At 36.0% G+C, this 12,167-nt stretch overlaps 1 pseudogene; it reads left to right on the forward strand.

The window, feature by feature from the left end:
- Positions 1 to 1,839: 1,839 nt before the first annotated feature.
- On the forward strand, positions 1,840 to 3,797 carry LOC116106779 (annotated as a pseudogene).
- Positions 3,798 to 12,167: the final 8,370 nt, after the last annotated feature.

Raw genomic sequence — 12,167 nt, forward strand, 5'->3', positions numbered from 1 at the left:
ATTAAAGTAGATGATGCGTCAAACATGCAAAATAACCATATTAGTTTGTATGAAAAATTTGTACATGTAATATTACTCAATATATTTTGCGTGAAGGGTGCTTGTATGATACTCAAGGAAATCAGTGTTGGCTATACTTAAAACTTGGACTTAAATTAAACAAACAATATATGCTTAGGTTGACCAGTTTGTGACAATATATAAATCTTATTTTCAAATTTATTGGATCTGATGCAAAAATTGTAGATGCTCGGAATCCATAATAACGGAAGTTGGGACGTGGCGACTTGCGAAACAAGCAAAAAGAGACAGACAGAGATCCTTGACATCAGGATGGTGCCAGCCAAGGGGACTCCGATGCCCAAGTCAAAAATATGTCCAGGATTTAAATAGAAACAGAAAGTAGACGGTGCCATGTGTGAAAGCAATCATGAGGGTGTAGGCGTATGAACGCCAATGCTGGTCCATTGGAGAGGTGGTCCTCCAGAGAGGTTTGTGGGTCCTCTAAAGAGGTTCATCAGTTCTTTGGACAGGTGGTCTGATTTTTTGGGGAATGGTGGCCAAAATGTCTTAGAGAGTGAGCGAGCTTCTGAGAGTAATTTAGAAGAGATTTGATGCTTAGTAGGAGTTGCTTAGAGACCATTTTCTTTTGTTGGAGAGAGTGTATTTATAGAGTTCAGAGGGAGTGTCGTTGGTTCTCCGAAAATAATGGTCCTCCGAGATTTCAAGAGGCGGTTTCAAGATATCAGAAGGCATTTCCGAGACATCAAGAGGCGATTTTTGAGACACCAGGAGGCGGTTTCAGTAGACTCAGTATGGATAAGGTAGTATGCGTGACCTTGGTTTGATCTGTGGGCCTGGGTCTGCTTGTATGGATTGTTGGGCCCCAACTTGATTTGGTCCTTGGAACTCATTCGCTGGACTCTTGTCTTGGGCCTGCATCTAACTTGGACCTTGGACCTTGTTTGCTAGACCTCCACTAGACTTGGTCCTAGGACCTTGTTTGTTGAACTGAAGGCTTAAGTCTATGGTTTTTTGTCCATACAAAAACCAATCGAGAATTGATTCTTTTAGATATACCATTCCAAAAATTCACTAAAATCCAAATCCTTATTATTTAGATTAAAACTGTATATTAATATGTAAATAAATTGATTCTTTAAGATATACCATCTCAAAACAAACCACTTAAATCCAAAGCTTAATTTTTCAGATAACTCTACATTAATATTTAAATTAGTAACATCAGTACTGATTCCTTCTTTGTTTTCTAGTGTTTGGACTAGTTCTGGGAATATTAGGAAATTGCATGTGGATTAGAATACCATATTCAGTTTTCCAACGTTGCAATGGATAATGGTAGTTAAACTATGGAAAATGATAGAGTTGCCGAATTTGTGCATTGAATGACATAACAAAATTCTGACCGTTGATCAATATTAATTTATAATGAATCAACGGTCAAGATTTCGTCACGTCATTCAGTGCACAATTTCGGTACACACCCTTCGATAATTATAACATTACTCTTAAACTATACACCCTTTTCAAATTCTCGGCAACCCTGAATCTGCTGATTAAAAAAACTCTACTGATGCATTATAATTATTGGAAAAAGACATACGTTCAGATTATAAATAAACAAAAAATACTTTTTAATTATTTCGATACTTATTATTTACAAAATGACAAAAAAAACACGTCCAGATGATCTTTATTTGTCTTAATCTATGAACCCATTAAAACCATTCAATTTTTAATTCCCTAATTAAGAAAATAAAAAAGGAGAAAGTTGAAGAATACTCGGTATCCAATTTCTCTCTATCCTCTGGTTTTGCCATGGAGCTTCAGTTTCCCACTTTCTCAATCCTTCTCACTTTTCTTCTCTTTCTCTTCATGGTTCCGAAAATATGGAAGAAATCCAACACTCTAAATCTCCCTCCAGGGCCACCGAAATTACCTCTCATCGGAAATCTGCACCAGCTTGTCGACGCTCTTCCGCATCAAATATTCAGAAACTTCGCCAAGCAATATGGAGCCTTAATGCATCTGAAGCTCGGACAAGTTTCCACCGTTGTCGTTTCATCGCCGGAAATCGCTAAAGAAGTGATGAAAACCCATGATGTTATTTTTGCTTCAAGGCCTCGCATTCTCGTAGCAGAAATCTTGGCTTATAATTTTACTGGTATTGTTTTACACCATATGGTGATTATTGGAGACAACTGAGAAAAATTTGTGTGTTGGAGCTTTTGAACTCGAAACGAGTCCAGTCTTTCCGATCGATAAGAGAAGAAGAAGTGTCTAATCTCATTAATTCTATTGCTTCCAAGGCGGGGTCACGGGTTAATTTGACCGTGAAAGTTCACTCTCTAATATATAGTATCATTTCCAGGGCGGCCATTGGCAACAAGTTCAAAGAACAAGAATTGTTCATTTCACTTATCAATCAAACTACAAAGGTGGCTGCGGGTTTCAATATTGCGGATTTGTTTCCTTCAATGGAGTTTATTCAATTGATGACTGGAGTCAAGGCTCAAATAGAGAAGTTGCATCGACAAACCGATAAAATTGTCGAACGAGTTATCAGTGATCACATAGAAGGCCTCGAAACTTCGAAAATTGGCCAAAGTGAAGAAGAAGCTGAAGATCTGATTGATGTTCTATTGAAAGTTCGAGAGCGCGGAGGACTTGAATTTCCCTTAACTACAGAAAACATCAAGGCAGTGATCATGGTAATTATTTCTTGAGTTAATCACATTTTTTTCGCTAAGGCATGATGGGATTTCAAAAATCCTTCTGAGGTTTTTCAAATAACAAAAGTCCTCTGCCATTAAATTTTAAGTGTTAAAATAAATGGTAGGAAGACAATACTGTAAATATTTATTAACACCCATTAGTATAAGTTCACTAATTGTTCCTTAACAACAAAAAAATTTTTATTATTTCTTAAACCTCATTTTAAACCTTAGGGGTGTCTATATCTTTTTACTCTTATTTCTTATACTTCTTGTGCGATGATCTCAGTTTTTTTGGCCAATGGCTAAAATAAAATTCGAACCGAATTAATCTTCTTTTCAGGATCTTTTAAGTGCTGGTGGTGAGACAACTGCGACAACAATAGATTGGGCAATGTCTGAAATGATAAAAAATACAAGAGTGCTAAAAAAGGCTCAAGCTGAGGTGAGGGATGTCTTCAACAGAAAAGACAAGATCAACGAAACGAGCATCGATGAAATGAAATTCTTGAAGCTAGTAATAAAAGAGACTCTGAGACTACATCCTCCCGGTCCTTTGCTGGTTCCAAGAGAAAGTCAAGAAAAATGCGTGATTAATGGATTCGACATACCATCGAAAACCAGAGTCATTGTTAACGCGTAGGCGATCGGAAGAGATCCGGAATTTTGGAGTGAACCCGAGATCTTTAACCCGGAGAGGTTCCTTGATAGTTCTGTGGACTTCAAGGGGACTAATTTTGAATTCATCCCATTTGGTTCTGGGAGGAGGGCTTGTCCTGGAATGTCATTTGCTCAAGCCAACATTGAGCTTGCACTAGCAATGTTGTTGTACCATTTTGATTGGAAACTTCCGAATGAAATGAAGAATGAAGATTTGGACATGACTGGGGGCTATGGTTTAGCAGTAAGAAGAAGTGATCATCTAAATATCGTTCCTGTTCCTTATCATCCTTCACCTGTTTCATAAGCCAAAAGGAAAATGAGTCAGAATTTGGCAACCCAGGGTTAGAGAAGGTTGCTGGAATAATTTTATTGTGGTCTTTGTTTAGTCCAAGATTAATGGAAACACTAAATAAGTCTGTGTTTAATGATTGGAGAAAAAATCTCACTGTAAATACGTTCTCTTTGTTGTAACATTAGCTACTGTTTATGCCAGTTAATTTAATGGATAGAACTTATTATTTGATGACCATTCAACCAGTTTGAAAAAATGTATTATTACATTTCTCTCTTTTCTTTTCTTTTTCCTTTCTCCAGGTATTTTAAGAAAACAAATTTTGTTTATGACAAGGATTTTCTCTTGATCTGAACTCACCTGAGCTTTTAAAATCTTATGAAAATATTTGTCTATGGTTCAGATTTATTTTTATTCCTTTTATTTAATAACCAATCACAAGCTTTTAAAAGTTCAAATCAGATTAGGAAAGGATTCTAATCGCTTCGTTAGGAAAGCATAATCATATAGTCGATTTCTTTTATAGATATCTCTTTCAAGCATCTTGATATCTTCAAATTTTGAAATTCAATTTTTGCTAGCAAAACATTCATTCATGTATATACGAATTAATTTTTATAGGTAAGATTTGCCATTAAAAGACAAAAATAAAAAATAAAAAATCTTTCCTGTCATGTATGAGTAAACTTTTATTAACTAGAATAATTGAGGTGCAGGTTTCAGGGTATCATTTTTTATATAATAGAACTAGAAGTATACTTAGAAGTCAATGTCAATAGCATATTTTGGGTGCATATAACCTCACCCTTAAAAAAAAAAAAAAAAAAAACAAACAAACTCCAAACCACTATAGTAAGAGATAGGAATCCCGACCAATCAGGCAATCATGATAAAGTAATCAAGAGATGATATTTTTTATTTATCTCAAGTTTTATATCTCAACCGGTGAATGTCATTTTTATTTAGATGATGTAATACATGAATGTGCACTTAACCTAAAATAAAACTGCACTTTTTAGAATATAAAACCTAAATAAATATATACTTTAGATGTATAACATTATTCTTAAAAGATAAATAAATAAATTACTATATTTTAAACCCGGACATATGTTCATAGGTAAAGACGATTTTACCTGGTTCCCACTCCTTAGTCCTTAGTCTTCGTACACTTGATGCATAACCCCATAATAATTGGGAATATTGATGAAAACATTAGTTTGATCTATTTTAATATATGATTATATTCGTTACTCACCTTTATAATATATGTAGATGTCTTGTGTTCTAAAATATACCTTAAGATTATTAACAGACAAAATTTAATCATAACAATATATTAAATGAAATTTTTTTTTGTTTTATTATAAATAAAATGTATCAAAATAATGAAAATGTTTGTTCATTAATAATTTTAATGTCTCTTTCGGAAATATGTTAAAGACAACTTTTTTAATATCTCAATTCTTTAATACGCATGTCAAGGAAATCCATATCTTCGGAAGTCGACGTATATTAATTGCATCTCTTTATAGGATGCAAAATAACAGACTAAAAAAGATCATCATTTAAATACAAATTAAAATTTGAGATAAACTTAATTTGAGATGTTTGACGTTTGGAATTTTTTAATATAGAATTTGCGAATAGTTTAATGAGCTTTTGTTTGCACCGCTCTCTTATAGAGTAGATGTAAGTAATTGATCAACCAAACGCAGCAGAAAACAAAAATTCAATCGGTAAATCAATTACCTTTTTGCCAAGATCTGAGTATAAATTATACCGTTTATATGTTTATAAACAAAATATATATAAAATAAATCCATTCAAGGATTAGAATACTTACATACATTTGGAAGCTCCTTCGAATATCTCTGATTTCGTACACGAACACTGTTCACCGGTTACTGTTCACTACCTACTGTTCACCGTCTATTGTTCACGTGATTCTTCGCTAATCGATCCAATGCAGGATCGCACTCACGGAAGTCCACACGAAGATAATCCAAAGAACCAAGAATTGTTTTGCTAGAACAATTGCCGGCATCAATAATAAAGAACAATCAAAATTGAAAAATTTTCTTCTTCACCTGAAGAAGAAAACTGAGAGAGAGAGAGAGAGAGAGAGAGAGAGAGAGAGAGAGAGAGAACCTTTTGGGTGGCTAGGGTTTTGATTGAATGAATAATTCTATTTGTTTTAATTTTAAGTTGCACTTATATAGTGCAACAATTAAAACCCTATTCCACTTAGGAATAGCTATGGGCTCCAACCCTAGTTTACCCTTGCAACTAAATACACCGTTTATGGTATTTTAATTAATTAATTTATTATTATTATAATTAAAATCAATTAATATATAATAATATATTAACATGTAATTAATAATAACAATTCATTTAAATATTTACAGGGATATATTCAAATATAATCTCACTAATTTAATTTTAATATTAAAATTAAATACAGGCAACAACCTTAACAAATTTAATTACACTGTGAGATTACCAAAAATCCTTTCGTCTAAAAGACGAAAATACCATTTTCACAAATTGATTATTAAATCATCTTCTAAGTGTGTGACTCGTAGGCTCCTCGTCATATCGGCAGTGTGTAGTATCGCGATTAACACCAATTAATCGTCTTACTACACACATATCAAGATTGACCCCTAGCAAGGCATCATAGCCACCCGATAGATTCAGATTCAACGAAACCATAGCCTGTCAACGGTATGGTTACTGTGCAATCAAATCATTTCATCAACTGTTATCTCATCGAGACTGAGGTACAAAAATAATGTCAACCTCAGATATCCTCGACATGTTTGTATTCAGTTACTAGACCAATGACAAGAATAATAAATTGGATTGAGCATCAACTCAATCCCACTGTGCCCACAGATTTAGTGTCATTACCATTTACTGAATTACCCAGTGAGATAACTTCTCCCATACCCAGTAGTATAAAACGAATTTGAGCTAGTGTCAAACTACACCAATTGGTGCACAAGACGCTCCGGTGATCTTAAGTCTAAGGATCACATGCACCACCATTCGTTAGAGGATTTATTCCATAGACACTGGGGTTACCATCCATATGGAATCCTCTAATGGGTCTGTCTAGTGAACTTTGCTCTAGCAAGCACCCATGTATTGTGCCAGGTTGTCGGCAAACAACCTTAACAAGTAAGATCAGTCACTACCTTTCGACATGGTCGTTCAATACTATGATAGCCTTACCGTATTATCTGTGTCCTTGGTCAGAATAATATTGGGGCTACAGACGTTTCTAGAATGGCCACCATATGTGATCATAGGGTTCTCACTATCAAGATTTGAAACACTTGATATCCTCGTCACGGTTTTACCATCCTAAGGACATATATCACTACATACACAATATAGAAGAATATGCCTTTTATTGATAAATAAACATGTATTATAGAGTCAATTTTACAATAATTGATTGGTTCTAGGGCACCTACTCTAATAGTAGATACACAAGTGTTTTCGTTCAATACAACCCAATCTACAAGAATTCGAATGAGTGTGTAGCAAGTAGGGTGGGAGAAATAATTCAAAAACCGAACCGAACCGGAAACCTATCCGAAACCGAACCAAAAATTAGGTTTTTTTGCATACCAGTTCGGTTTGCAAAATTTAAAAAACCGGAAAACCAGTTCAGTTTTCAATTTGGGATATTTTCCAAACCGGTTAACCGGAACGGATTTTTAAAGCCGGTTATACCCTAAGTATATAAGCAAAATTATTTTGTATTTTAGCCTTTATTATTTTGCAATATCTCAGCGACCTCACATCTCTTCTTCTTTATTTCTCTTCTCCGCCTCCAAGCTCCGATCTCCACAGTGCACACTCCCCACCAACTGAGCAGACTCCAGTCACTCCACTATCCACTCCATTAGGGGTGGGAGAAATAATCCAAAAATTGAACTGAACCAGAAACTGATCCGAAACCGAACCGAAATTAGGTTTATTTGTAAACCGGTTCAGTTTTTGGTTTGGGATATTTTCCAAACCGGTTAACCGAAACTGGTTTTTAAAACCGATTATACTCTAAGTATATAAGCAAAATGTATTTTGTATTTTAGCCTTTATTTTTTTGCAATATCTCTCTGACCTCACATCTCTACTTCTCTATTTCTCTTCTTTGCCTCCAAGCTCCGATCTCCACAGTGCACACTCCACACCAACTGAGGAAACTCTAGACACTTTACTATCCACTCCATTAAGGGTGGGAGAAATAATCCAAAAATCGAACCGAAAATTAGGTTTTTTTTTGCAAACCGGTTCGGTATTCGAATTGTAAAATTTAAAAAAACCGAAAATCCGGTTCAGTTTGCAAAATATTAAAAACTAGAAAACCAGTTTGGTTTTCAGTTTGGGATATTTTCCAAACCAGTTATACCCTAAGTGTATAAGCAAAATGTATTTTGTATTTTAGCCTTTATTTTTTTGCAATATCTCAGTGACCTCACATCTCTGCTTCTTTATTTATCTTCTCCGCCTCCAAGCTCCGATCTACACAGTGCACACTCCACAACAACTTAGAAGACTCTAGTCACTCCACTGTCCACTCCATTAGAGGTGGGAGAAATAATCCGAAAACCAAATCGAATCGAAACCAAACCAAAAATTATGTTTTTTTGAAAGCCTGTTCGGTTTTCGGTTTACCGGTTTATACAATTTAAAAAATAAAAAAACTAGTTCGGGTTTTGGTTTGCAAATTTTAAAAAGCCAGAAAATCGGTTGGGTTTTCAGTTTGGGATATTTTCCAAACCGGTTTTTAAAACCGGTTATACCCTAAGTATATAAGCAAAATGTATTTTGTATTTTAACCTTTATTTTTTTGCAATATCTTAGTGACCTCACATCTCTACTTCTCTATTTCTCTTCTCCGCCTCCAAGCTCCGATCTCCACAATGCACACTCCACACCAATTGAGCAGACTCCAGTCACTCCACTGTCCAGTCCATCGTCAATTCTTCATTTCTTCGCACTTCGCCAGTACCCAACAGCACCACGTTGCCACCCACAGTGAGTTGACAGTCTCACACCCATCCACTCCAGCATCCATTTTGCTGACACCGACTCACCTAGCATCACCATTCACCACAACAACCACCCACTCACCAGCGACGAGTCGATGACGACAGTCCATAGTTGCTGCACTGTAGTTCACAGCAACCCCCACTCACCCACACTCATCTCTACTTCTATATTTCTCTTCTCTACCTCCAAGCTCCAATCTCCACTGTGCACACTTCACACCAACTAAGCAGACTCGAGTCACTCCACTAGCCACTCCATCTTCGATTTTTCATTTCTTCGCACTTTGCAAGCACCCAGCAGCACCACGTCACCACCCACAGTGAGTTGACAGTCTCACACCCATCCACTCCAGCATCCATTTCGCCAACACCCACTCACCCAACATCACCATTCACCACAACAACCACTTACTCACCAGTGACGAGCCGACGACGACAGTCCACAACTGCTACACTGTAGTTCATAGCAACCCTCACTCACCCACAGTCCATAGTCCACAGCATCACCACAACAACCACCCACAAACCATAGTCCATAGTCGCTGCTCTGTGGTTGATCTATTCCTTGAACCAGGAATAGTGACGACATCACAACAGTCGAGAGTCGACCACCACAGCTCCAGTTTCCACCGCCATTCAGATCTGTAATCCTCAAGCTGTTTGCCTGCTCCACGACCAGTATCTTCTAATTTAGCAACAGATCTGGTGAATATTTAGACATTTTATAGAACTATTTAAATTTTGTTTTATTTATTTACTTATTTAAGTTCATCTTTCTTTGTTTTCTGATTATATAAAATTGAGTTTAGGAGAGTAATGGTGCGATTTGCATATTTGATGAGATAATGTGCTTGTACGATGCATTTCATTTAATAAGTATGAAAACTTAAGGATGCATTTAGAGAATTAGATAAAGAAGTATTTTGCCCAGTATGCTACAAATTTGTGTTGGATGGACATGTGAGTGTCTATGTAGTATGGGGCATACATTATATTGAATTTGTGAATCTGCATTAGTGCATTGAAACTAGTGGCCTTTTTGGTTTTAAATTGTGTAAATTGAATTGAATTTGTGTTGGATTTGGATGGACCCGTGACTATGTGTAAACTGGTGTCCTCATGTTTTATTATTAATTGATGGATGTCTTTATAATTTACATGTCCAAAGTTTTCTCTTTTATTTTTAGTTGTTGTCAATAAATAAAAGAATATGATTTATATGGATGTTTTATTTACTTAATGCATATTTTTATTTGATGGAATTGTAGATGTCATCGACCGCTGACAATACTCGTGAGACACCGTAAGTACGACTCCAACTCCAACTCCAACTCCAAATTCTATGCCACCTCCAGCACCTTTAGCCCCCAAACGTGCAAGGGATACAAGTACTAGGAAGGATAGTTCTCAAATGTGGGATCACTTTGTTAAGAACGATTGTGAGAATAAGGATGATTTGACTGCGACATGTAGTTACTGTGGGAGTATTATAAGCTGTCTGAGTAAGAGTGGTACGAGTCGTCTACGTAACCACTTAAATAGATGCAAAAAGTATCCTCCAAATGTGGCGAACAAGAGACAGAAGACCCTATTTTTTCAACAAGGATCACGTGATCTGTCAAGCAGCATTGCCCTCTCCGTACAGTCTTCATTGGTGTCATGGAAATATGATCCAGATCTTAATAGAGAGGCTATAGCAAAAATGATCATTGGTGATGAGTTACCTTTTAGTTTTGTGGAGCGTGAGGGGTTCCACAACGTGATGAATGTGAGACAACCTAGGTTTCAAGTACCTTGTCAGAGAACCGTGACTAAAGATTGATTCAAAATGTATATTGGAGAGTGCCAAAAGTTGAAGAAGTTTTTTAGTAAGTTTTCGCACAAAGTTTGTCTAATGACTGATACATGGACAAGCGTTCAGAACCTTAATTATATGTGCCTTACTGCGTATTTCATCGATGATCATTGGCAACTATAGAAAAGAATTTTAAATTTATGTCCAATCACTAGTCATAAAGGTATAACGATTGGCAAGACAATTGAGAGGTGTTTGCTTGATTGGGGTATTTATAAGGTATTCACAATCACAGTAGACAATGCTAGTTCTAATGATGTTGGGGTAAGCTATCTCAAGACTAGACTAGCAAGTTGGAAGGGAAGTGTATTGGATGGTGATTTTCTACACATGAGATGTTGTGCACATATTTTGAGTTTAATTGTGAAAGAGGGGTTAAAGGATATAGATGATTCCATATTTATAATAAATATAGCAGTGAGGTATGTAAGGTCTTCTCTAGCAAGGTTACAAAGATTTAAGGGGTGTGTGGAGAAAGAAAAAATCGCAAGTAAAAGTCATTTGGTTTTTGATGTAGAAACCCCGTGGAACTCTGCATACTTGATGTTGGAAGTGGCATTAAAATTTCAGAAAGCTTTTGAGTTATTGGCATTGGAAGATAGTAAGTATGCAGATGAGCTTACTAGTGGTGATAGGTCATGAGGTTTGCCTATGAGTACTAATTGGGTGTATGCTCACTACTTGTTACCTTTCTTGAAAGTATTTTACGATGCTACTCTACGTGTCTCTATGTCTCTTTATGTTACTGGTAATGCATACATGCGAGAGATTTTCGGTGTTGGGTTGAAGATTTCAACATGGTGTAAAAGTCCTGATCTTGGCTTACGTAATATGGCTAATCAGATGAAAGTGAAATTTGATAAGTATTGGTCAAATGTTGATAATATCAACATTATGTTATTCATTGTAGAAGTACTGGATCCTAGGCGCAAGTTAGAATATGTGGACTTAGGTAGTTAATGAGGTCTATGATGTTGTCATATCTGACAAGTTGATGAGAAAAGTGAAAGAAGCTTTGTTGTCTTTATTTGAGCAATACAGTTTGCTTATGGTGGATGATAATGAGCAGTCAAGTGAGAAATCTCAAGTTCCAATTGACATTAATGTGCATGATGTAAATGTTGATAATGAGGACTTCATGAGGGTTATGTATAATGAGAAAAACGCTGCAAAGAAAGCTGTTCGGCATAAAACGGAGTTGGATAAGTATTTAACGGATGATTATGAGGATGACAACGACAAAACATTTGATATCTTGAATTGATGGAAGACTAATTCAACAAAACATGTTGTTCTCTCTATGATAGCATGAGATGTGTTGGCTATTCCTGTTTCAACTGTTGCATCTGAGTTGGCTTTTAGTAGGGGGGGTCATGTATTAGATCCATTTCGTAGCTCCCTTACTACTAAGATGGTAGAGGCTCTTATCTGTACACAAGATTGGATTAGGAATACGCGTGGACCATTGACCATTGAGGAAAGCTTGGAGGAATTATCTAAAATTGAGTCAGGTGACATTTTTTGTTAACTTTCAATTATAATTATATATTTTC

The sequence above is a fragment of the Pistacia vera genome, unplaced genomic scaffold (assembly GCF_008641045.1).
Source record: "Pistacia vera cultivar Batoury unplaced genomic scaffold, PisVer_v2 Contig521, whole genome shotgun sequence".
NCBI classification, from domain to species: domain Eukaryota; kingdom Viridiplantae; phylum Streptophyta; class Magnoliopsida; order Sapindales; family Anacardiaceae; genus Pistacia; species Pistacia vera.